The sequence below is a fragment of the Crassostrea angulata genome, chromosome 6, assembly GCF_025612915.1.
Source record: "Crassostrea angulata isolate pt1a10 chromosome 6, ASM2561291v2, whole genome shotgun sequence".
NCBI lineage: Eukaryota > Metazoa > Mollusca > Bivalvia > Ostreida > Ostreidae > Magallana > Magallana angulata.
Genome location: NC_069116.1, coordinates 39,016,106 through 39,027,598, shown reverse-complemented (window position 1 = coordinate 39,027,598; position 11,493 = coordinate 39,016,106). Strand labels below are relative to the sequence as shown.

At 34.0% G+C, this 11,493-nt stretch overlaps 1 long non-coding RNA gene across 1 annotated transcript; it reads left to right on the top strand.

Moving 5' to 3' along the window:
• The first annotated feature begins 3,720 nt into the window (after positions 1–3,720).
• On the top strand, positions 3,721–7,090 carry LOC128189511 (uncharacterized). Its single transcript, XR_008244244.1, has 2 exons — positions 3,721–4,506; positions 6,790–7,090. It is a non-coding gene; the product is annotated as an uncharacterized LOC128189511 (long non-coding RNA).
• The last annotated feature ends 4,403 nt before the right edge of the window (positions 7,091–11,493 follow it).

Below are 11,493 nucleotides of genomic sequence, written 5' to 3'. Positions count from 1 at the left end.
GAGGTACGAAGTTTTTGATGTGGTGTGATCCGCATTGTGAGTTTAAACTGAAGGATATGTGTGGCATTTTTCCGAAAGCCACCAAAATACAGTTCCAGAGACGTAATTTTTTTGCTACATTATATAATGCGAAAATATGATTAAACATTCCTAAGTCTTTAAACTTCAAAATAAAGTCAATGTTTGTACTGTGTTACAAGCGTCAACCAGGAAGCTAAAAGCCATCATACACTTATCGTCACTATTCAACAAATTTTACAGTCTGTTAGTACAACAAATAAAATCTTCTTCTCTTTACAACTAACATCAAATGCACGCTTGATACACTCTGCGGAAATTTCCTCCCCACACTCAAAGTTAACCTGGGCAATGGTCGTAGGACGTGGCCTTTTCCCGTTTAACTGGACTTGGACGTTGGCGAACTCCCTAGGTTTTTTGTTGAATTCCTCTTTGAAGTACCCCTGGATATCGATTCTCACACACAGATCTCTGCTGAATCCCTCACGAGAGCCTTGCCACTTTCCGTCAACTACGGTATGGTGAGAAGTGCTGCTTTTGTAACTAAATTTATAACCAGTTTTGTTCTTAATTAGTCGTCCAAGTGCCTCTTCCATATCTCTCTTCATTTCATTGGTGACATCGTAATAGAAACGGGTTTTAGGTTCTTTACCTTCGTTTGGATCTACAATGCAAAAATAAGCACTTCCAAGGAAGGCACGGTAACATCTTCCGAACCGACTGAACATCATTCCCTTTGAAATAATATTGCAGATATCTGTACGTTAAAGGGTTTTCTGGGGGGTTTTTTCGAAATGAAAAAATTGCAGGCAGACGGATAAGTTTATGGAGAGTTTATACGGAAGTATAGATGGGGTCATTGAAAAATACACATTGTGCAAGGCACGTATTTCCTTTTATCTCGGCAGTTGCGGATCCAAGGGGGTGCCGGGTGCGCCCCCTAAAATTGTCAAAATAAAGTTAAATCATACTCCTTCTGGCTAAGAAAATACACATCTTGCGAGTCTTAATAATTAACTTTTTGTAAACTCATCGGATTCCTCTATATTATGGAGAGTAATCGTGTTCAAAAATCTAGACCTGTAAACTTGGAAATCTGAATAAGCAACCGTGTTGGTGTGTGAGTCTGAGTATAGAAGTGTGTAATTCTGATCGTGTAACCTATAAAACTCGGGTATTTAAGATCTGACTCAGTATTTTGTATGATGCACATTTTGCAGATTTATTGTTTCCTTTAGTTAATTAAACCGTTCACTTTGCACACTTTCAATCCGTAGTTTCTGCATTTGTATCTTCAGAATTGGCAATAGCAGTAGCAGGCACGTAGCATCAGGGGGGCTGAATCCCCCCCCCCCCACCCACCCACTTTTTCTCGCAGCAACTAATTTTCTGAAGATAACATATAAAAAAAATTGAAATCACATGGAGTTGCCCCCCCCCCCCATTTTTGGGAGCATGTAAAAAATGGAAATAAATGGAAAATGTGAGATTAAAGCTAAAGATATACTACCCCCCCCCCCCCCAAAAAAAAAAAAAACCACCAAAAAAAAGGTTTTTGAAGATTTTGGAAATTTTGAAAATTGGCCTATTTTTATTATTATTTTTTTTTTTTTTGGCCTGTCAAGATTTTTGGATGAGTCTGCCATCCCTTTCAAAAACGATGCTTCGTGCCTGAATAGCACATCTGACATGGTACAGTTTGACAAATGTTACGTCTACACGTTTGTCGAATTTGACTTATATGGCAACTGCTTTGCTGCGGGAAAAGGTATGCCGGAATGGACGATAATAAACATAATATTCAGCTTAACTGTTGCAATAAGCTTTTAATGAACGACACTTTTTCTATCGAAAATACAGGTATTTTTTTTAGAAAAATTATTGATGTATGATTGAAACGGGATCAAACAGGAGGAGGTTCATATATATTAAAATCGTTTTCTAGAAATGAGACGGATCAAGAAATTTCCTAAGGGGGCTGAATATATTTGAGTGGCGTGGGGTTCGAAGACCGCCGTGAGGTCTTCTATAGCTCATTTGCTTCTGAATTCTAAGAGTTTTGAGAGAGTCGGGTTTTCCAAAGGAAAAATCCGATTATTACAATAGTGAAAATGGCGGGCGGGCAGGTAGCTGTCAAAAGGATACCCCTATTGTACCGATAACACCTCGTACAATTTTCAAGATAGGTAGTTGTTTTTTTTTTTTTTTTTTTTTTTTTTTGCAGATCGATTATTCATACATTGTATATCAGAGGTATGCAATTTGCTAGGATTTTGATTTCTGGTAATTTATGAAAAAATACCAGCTGTTGAACTTAGTCATTTTTGGCAAAAATGTTGCATATAGAGTACCCCATTTCTCTGGAAAGGTAGTATTTATCAAATCAGGATTGACAAATTGATTATGGATACTGTTCACACAAAAGAAAACCCGGTTTGCTGTCACATTTAGAGCTTTTCATTTTGCTATTTTTCTGAATTAGTTAGAATTAAACGACTTGCAAAGATTTGGTAATTGTTCGCGGAAAAATGTATGTAACTATGTTTTTATACTTTTTATAAATATCAAAATGATTTTGTTGTGCAAGATAAATAATAAAACAATCTAAAGCTGTTATAAAAAGAAGTTTGATAATAATGAATTAAAGGTTTTGCAGATATACATTTGTAGTAAGGGTATACTGGTATGTTTATGTTTTTGTAATTATGGTGTGTGTGTGGGTTTTTTTGGTTTTTTTTAATTGGATTTCTGAAATTAAGGAACGGAGTGGGTCAGATGTATTTGATTGTTTATGAACTGGTAGAGTTTAATTATAAAATATTTTAAAATATATACTGTATTGACGATAATTTTACAAAATTGAGTAGCTTCTAAATGGTAAACAGTACATGTTCACAAGTGGCTGTAAAGCTGTATCATAATAGCTCTGCGCAAAATTTTTATCAACCAACTTTACTACTTAAACCGACATTCAGGAAATTAAAAAAATTGCCAATTTTCACTTGCATGATAGACTTTTTTTCCCTATATATTGCCGATAATGCAAATAAAAAAATTTAAAAAAAAAATGATTTATATAAGTTTTAATTTCACGACAGTTAACCTTATCTTTGAAATTTTAATTTATTTTTTAAGGGGGTGTCTCTTCTTATGTCTCGTATTAATCAAAATCTCAAAACCAATGTCTTTAAATATAGTTAGGGTCTTCCGTTTCCAACGGAAGACCCTCTTGTTATTCTACGGTTTCTTTTTCTTTATTAGGGTTTTCCGTTTTTCAACGGAAAACCCTTCTGTTATTCTACTGTTTCTTATTATTATTTTTTTTTTTTTCCCGCAAATTTTGTGCACGAGATTTCTCGAACATTTTTTGTATGATTGCTATGAAACTTTCAGGGTATGTAGATGATATTAATATCTCTAGACGTTTTTTTCAAATTTTTAAAATTCACTTCCGGTTATGAGTTATTGCCCTTTAATTGAAAATTGGGGGGTCTTTTGTCCAGAGTTGATCTCGGGAACTACAGATGATAGATGCATGAAATTTGGCGAAATTGTCGGTAACATTTTATAGTTTTGCTGGCATGAAAATTTTGGTAATTTCTTTGCTAGTTTTTGAGCTATTTGTCGCCAAAGTTTAAGATTTTTTCGGGGCTGAAATTTTGTTGCTTTTTGTATTATAACCTTTAAACTAAAAATATTTTGTTAATACATATAGAACAAAAGTTGTTTAGAATAACGAGAGCTTTCATTTAAAATTAAGAAAAAAGGGCTGGCCCCTATAATTAGGGGTCAGCAGCTCATACACGTATTTTTCTGATAGCAAAAATCGTTATCATTTTATGAAAAAAAATTAATTCAGTTATTGTTAATATATTAAATAATGTCATTTGGTATCAAATTTAAAAAGTTCTGTGCCCTATTTTTTTCAAATTTCATAAAACAAATATGTGTGAATCGTAACGTTACATGAACGAGTTAATTTGTCTACATAGACACACAAGCGAACAAATGCCACTTTAAGGCCCAGGCATATACTGCATTACGTTGTGTTGCGTCTTAGATAAATAGTTGTGATTCAATTTCATTTTTTTCATCTATATCATTTATGAATTCAATGAACACACATTATTTTAACGTTCTATGTGCAACTATTTGTCGGGGCGCCCCTGTTTGTAACCCCCGCGCGCGCGCCGAATGTAAACAGTAACGAACGGCATTGTAGAAAAGAGAGAGCCATAATGCAGAAGAGAAGTTGTGTATTCTTTCGACGTACAAATGCATTTTCAATTTACTGTGAAACATATGAACATGCACAGGGAACAATACTACATATTTGTTTAAGGAGGATATTTTTCTCGTGTGAATCGTTTACGAGGAAATTCTGACAGCCACACTTCTGTCGACGATCAGCCGTTGATAAGCTACGAGTAATAAAGGGGAAAAGATGGACATTAAAGTGTGTGATTTATGTGGATGTTACTGAAGAAGGTGAGGCTTTTACTCCTTTTAAAGTTTTAAAAAGTTAAAGTTAAAATTTAGTATATAGTATAGATGTACATGTAAGTACGTGCACACTGTTTGTTTTTGTTATGGTGTGGGTGTTTGTTTACTAGGCTAACGTGTAATTTTTACATGTTTCATGGATGTTTAGACTCGCTCGAGGTTCATGGGGGACTGGAAAGGGTAACTGAATTTATGTATTTAAAAAAAATAACAGATTGTGAATTTTCAACTCAAAATTCAAAGCAGGGTCTAATTAGAAACATATCATATATTCTTGTGCAGAAGACTCCAAATGTAGTCATGAATATCCTGTAGACATAACTTCAAGTAAATAAAATTGTATACTTCAGACTTCAGAGTTAAAACATGACTTTAATATCTTTATGATGCCAATCATTGTATCATTAGAAAGGTTTAGCAGACCAACGGGTACCCGGTACATGTACTTGTACATGTAGGTTACAAGTAAGAACTATGCGTACTATTCTACCAGTTCACATAATTTTTCTTGTTTAGCAGTTATGATGTGTACTTAAATTGTCCTTGTTAATGTTTTAAATGTAATTTTTTATTCTCTTTTTTTAATCTGACTACTGGCAGTACTAGCTGGCCTGCGAGCAGTTCTCGTCGAGGACCATTTCTCGCTGGTGCACTGTAACATCATATTTTCGTATATAATTTTATGTGTTGATAAAATGACGTAACAATGCACTGGTGAGAAATGGTACTCGGCGAGAACTGATTGCACACCAATATTGATTAATTACAGACAAAAACTGAAGGTTGCGCGTGTTATTTTTTATTGAACAACATTGTTTAAAATAATTCTTTATATATGTGATGATCAGACCGGTTTGAATACCAGTGCCAGATAGCTCAGTTGGTAGAGCACCTGACTAGAGATTCAGGGGGCCCAGGTTCAAATCCCGGTTTGGTCCTTCATTATTTCTCCCATCCTGTTACAATATTGGTGTTGTGACCAACCCCTGGAACTAACAGGTTAACTCCTGCCAGGGGTGATCTTCAAGGGTGAAGATCATTTAAGGGGGAAGGAATGTGACGGTCAGACTGGTTTGAATACCGGTGCCAGATACATGTAGCTCAGTTGGTAGAGCACTTGACTAGAGATTCAGAGGGCCAGGTTCGAATCCCAGTTTGTTCCGTCGTTATTTCTCCCATCTTTTACATATACATGTATATCAGATATATGACAGATGATTAAGGGTCATCACATGTTTTGCAAGATGCAATAAGTGTTAAAAACCTTTACTTTACAACACAATACATATAAGTGAATATTTATGTTTCCTGTTATTATTTGGTGTGGTTTTCTTGACAGTGTCGCATAAACAATTTACCCGCTCCTAAAACACAAACTTTCTTTTTGTGGATTCAGCTTACCGCTGATTGGCTGCTGTTGCAGCAGACAAATAAGATATGCACGCACAAAACACAATGAACTTATCAGAGAATGAGTTGAGTTTATTTCAACTGTTGGAATTTGGGGTTGTTTTTTTTTAAATGTATACTTGTGACAAAACATATATGTGGTACATACAGCTGTAGCTTTGTGAAGAAAATTTTGGTTAGACCATATATACCTATCATGCAAGTAAATAATATTTAAAAAAAACTTGCAATTTATGGCACATGAAATATACGCTAGTTTTATAAAGATTGACATACATGTAATGTACCACATTCTGTGAAAAATAATCTATTAATATTCTTCATTAAGTTTACTCATACATGTTTTATGCTTATTACACATAGTATTGTTTTTAAAACATGTAATTTATAAGAAAATAAGCAAAAACCCTTGCTTAATTTATTTGCAAAAAAAAAAACACAGTAGAATTGATAAAAAATGGTATACCAGAAGCTAATACCAGTACATGTACTTTGACGCTGTTCGGTGGGTAATATTCGTTTGTAATTTACGAATTGAAATATTGACTGTTGCACTACAAGTACGGTAATAAACTCTCTCTCTCTCTCAAACTCTCTCTCTCTCTCAAACTCTCTCTCTCTCAATTTGATAAGTGTTTATACCTATGAAAATTTTTTAATATTATATTATGACTTGATATGCAAATTTTTAATCTTGTACTGCCTAAATGTTATGTCATGTATTGGGATATGTCATACCTATTACACTGCATGGTCAGTGTATTTTTTCCAGAAATACTATGCATATGTTAATGTAAACACAGCTATTACTAGTACATGTATGTAAACACAGCTAATTATTTTTTTTTTTTATTTCAGCTCAAAACAGACTCTTGTTACCACATGGCTTTTACCGGTACCTGTTGATTCTTGTGGGTCAGCTCCTGAGATTAACCTGTCACCTCTATCCACATGCATATTCCTTGTGTTCTACAGACTATTTACCGGTAATTCAAATTAAATCCGATAATGCATAAACAATAATGGAACTTGAAGAAAGCATCATGCCATGTTGTGGTTTGTGTTTGATAAGAAATTATGAAAACAAAATTAAGGCTGTTTATAAAGAAATTCATAATTGCTGTGAAAATTTGTTTTTCAATAAAAGTATGCAATTATGTTTCCTTTATTTTTTATTTCATAAAGATATTTAGATGTGTTTACATAATTGAAAAATCCCCCCCCCCCCTCTATTTAATTGTCTGCATTAAGATTACATGTAGGATATGTAAATGTACATTTGACTTTGAAATAACATCTGCTATGATAATTACTATTGAAATGAACAAGAAACAACCTATTTCTACCTTTCTAAGGTATATATGCATAAAAAAAAGTAGAAAAACATGTCAAATTTGAAAATTTTTCATGGAAATCAACTCGATCTGTCTCCAGCTACCTGGGTGTGTTTGAATTTAATTTTAATTTAAGGCAGATGTCTAACTTGTAGGTTGTAACTTACTGTTTTAGCATGGTTAGAAGGAGACTAGAAATCAGAATAGATTAGATATTCACTAAATATGATTGTTAGCTTACTTTTTTCATGAAAACAAGAAATCACAAGCAGGACAGCTGTCTATTTGTTAATTAAAATGGTACAAATCATACAATAAACAAATAAAGATCAAATTTTAGAATCATTGATGATTGTTTTCATATGTGTGAGAAATTACTCAAGGAAATTGCCACACGTTTCATAAAATTAGATAAAACATTTCAAACCATGACTTTTAATGAAAATCAAAAGATTGGGGGGTGGGGGGTATACATGTAAGGGTATTTCTAAGTGATGTGAAGCTTTTATCATGATTATATCATGTAGGGGTATGTTGTATTGAATAAGGTTTCTTTTTAAAGGTGGTTGAACAAAAGTTGACCTCTAAAAGGTCAGGTAAAGATGTTTTACTATGGAGAACCCTGTAATCTGTGTTTACTAAAGGAAATTGGAAATGGTGGGTTCACTTAAATGGCCATATTTTTATTAAACCTCAATGGAATTGGCAATATGTGGTATTCTTTTTCTCAGAATTGCATTAGCTTTCTTAGTCTTTTCATAAAAATGTTAGTGTACTAAGTTAAAGGTACAATAAGGAACAGTTTCGGATAAAGTACCGTCAATATTTTTGTAAAATTGAGAGTGACTGTACTTGAAGGTTTATCATTGTTGCGTAGATTCATGAAATGAATTTTAATGATTATCAATAGTTAGAGGGATGTCTCTTGTTGGAATTGGTAAGCAATATTAAGACCCCTGATTTTAAGTACATGAGAAGCAGAAATAAATTGTGAAACTTGCGGCTATGACAGATATGTTGACTTTACAGTGAAATTGAAGGTTACAAACGGGAGGTTATATAACATGAAATGTAGGTGGATGGGATATTATATGCCTATTTAGTATTTACTGGGTATGAGGACAATAGCAAGTTTATTGTCCCCAAAGACAGCAACTATTTAATGAGGCAAAGCCAAGGGAAATAGTTGCTGTGGAGTGGGACAATTTACTTGCTATTGTCCGAATAGTCAGTTAATTGGTATTTCATTATACAGAAGAAAACTTTATTTGTCAGCGATGCACAATTTCTTGATGATAAACAAATTAGAGTTAAATCAAACTTTGTATTTAATGATGCGATCTTATTAGGTCAGAGGTGTTCCGAGTTTAAGGTGATATGGGACACTTCCATGTTGTGACGTATTGTTTATCGAAATAAACAATAAAATAAAGTGTGATTATATAAGTACATGTAGTTTCTTTTCAAAAATGGTCACATAACTCCTTAGCACAGTGGGTTAGAGGGTTACTAGGAACCTGTAAGTCATGAGTTCGAATCCCGCTGGGGTTTTTACAATTTTTACCTTTTCAAATATTTTTAAAAGCTATTTTTTGGTTAAATATTGTAAATATTGATGACTATTCACCATGGGCAGATAGCATGGATACTATTTTAAATTAGATAAAAAGGCATGTTTATGCGGGCGCCTTCTAGTGATCAATTTGTCCGTCTGTCCATCAGAGATGTCTTGACAGGAGCATTGCTTCTCTCCCCTTGGCCCAATCTGGCTCATACCTCATCCACAGGGTTCCTTTGGTTGAAGGATGTGCAGTGACCTTGAACCATGTTTTTAGGTATAAGGTTAAGGTCATAGCAGAATTATATATATAAAATCCTTGTCTGGGGCATATCTTTTTTCCCTTTGGTCCAATCTGGCTAATACTCACAGAGTGTCTCTATGGTTAAACGATGTGCAGTGACCTTGCATGAAATTTCTAGGTAAAGGGTGAAGATCATATCGGATCATGCAAAAATCCTTTTTTGAGAGCATATATAATTTCTACTAACCCTTATTTGGCTCAGACTTCACATAAGCAGAGCGTTTGAGTAAAGGGTGAAAGGGTGTGTAGTGACCTTGAACCTATTTTCAGTGAAAAGAAACTGTGAAGGTCATAGCAGAATTATATTTTTAAAAATCCTTGTCCGGAGTATATCTTCTCTCCCTTTGCTCCATTCAGCCTCATACTTCACCCACATGATGCCTTTGATCAAAATATATGCAATGACCTCGAATGATATTTGTAGATGAAGAGTCAAGGTCATATCAGATCACACAAAAATCCATATTTTAAGAGCATAGATATACTCTCCTTTTAGCCCCAATTTGGCTAATATTTTACCTTTACAGAGTTTATTGGTTAATGGCGTGCAGTGACCTTGAACCAAGTCTGTCAATGTGAAGCCCAAGGTCATAGCAGATCTTTTTAAAATTAGTTTTAGACAGTAGATTTTTTTCCAAATATGCTTACTCTTGGTCAGATTGAACAAAAATGCATGTATGTTAGGAGGAATGAAATTGAATTAAAAGTTCTATGCCAGCTGGAAAAATTTCAAGTTATAGCTCAAGGTCAAAGCAGAATTCTCTGAAATTACATAAGCGGGGCCCTTTGAATGTTCACCATTTCAATGTTGTCTGGTTCATAGTAATTTTACATAGAAAATATTCATAGAGGTACAGTAAAGTAAACTTAACATCGATAAGTTTCTGACAATTAATGACGCAACGAGCACACAGTACGAAAGGTCAACCCTTTAAAAAGCAGTGAAGAGAAAAAGTTGCTCAGAATTATGTTTTAAACAAAATTGATTTTTTACGTAAATTTTAATTTTGCATTCTGGGTTAAGAAAAAAGATGTTAGTTCAAGGTAAAGTAAACTTGTACCTAAAATGAAGTCAAATTTGTTAAGTCGTACTTAAACACATTGGTTTTTTTTGTTAAGTCGTTCTTGAAATGGTTAAGGGTTTTTGGTTAAGTCGTACTTAAAAACATTCGGATTATGTTAAGTTGTACCAAGAATCATTCGATTTTTTTTTATCTTTTTGTACTTAGGTTTCTTTGTTACTAGATAAAGAACTCTGCTTCTTAGACGTACTTCTAGCGTTGCTTTCGACATTAGCGGAAAACCCACTCGTTGCTTTGCAACGAGCTTTGCTCTAGTTCTTATTATTCTTTTTTTTCTTTTTCTGACTTTTTTGGAGCGTCATTTCTCAAAAACAACCCAACCGATTTGCACGAAATTTTCAGGAGTGATAGAACAACGTCGTCGCTACATATTGTTAAATTTTCAAATGATGACGTCACTTCCGGTTTCAGATATAGACGATTTTGTAAATTTTTAAGGGTCATTTTGTCCACGCATCTCCTCCGAAACTAATCAAGGTGGAAGCTTGAAATTTTCAGGGATTGTAGATGAATGTCTGTAGATGTACCCCCATGCTTCCAATTATGAAAATTGCTCATGGCCTTGAAGCTCGCCTGAACCTGAAAATTAGCACCAAATTTTTTCACGAAATTTTTTCCACATTTTCTGTAATACCTTTCGATGTGTACATATTTTGTTAAAATATGTAATGCAAAAGTTGTTTCAATTTACAAGGGCTTTCATTTGATATCAAGAAAAAGGGGCTGACCCCTCAAATAAGGGGCCAAGAGGGCTCTAAAGTCTTCTTACAATAACTCTTTACTGAACAATAATTTGTTATTAGTTATAGAAGCAAAAATGTTCATTGTACAGCTGTTTATCTATACAGTACCATATTTAAGCCATATGTTACGTAATTAGGGGTTTCAAGGGGCCAGAAGTTCAAAACTTTGGTCATTAATATCTGAAAAAGGAGAAATATTTTTAAACGCAATGTAGAACAAAAGTTGCTCAAAATAATGTTCTGTACAATATGCAACCTTAAATGTTTTTGTTTATGACCCCATTTAGGAGTTAAAGGGTCGGCCCCTAAAACACATTTGTACAGATATCTCAAGAACCGTTAACATTTCGTGAACACTTGTAAAACAAAATATGTTTATCTTTACGAGACCCTTCATTTGATATCAAGAAAAAGGGGCTGGCCCCTCACATTAGGGGCCAAGAGGGCTCTAATGTCTTCTTACAATAACACTTTACTGAACAATAATTTGTTATTAATTATAGAAGTAAAAATGTTTATTGTGCAGCTGTTTATCTATACA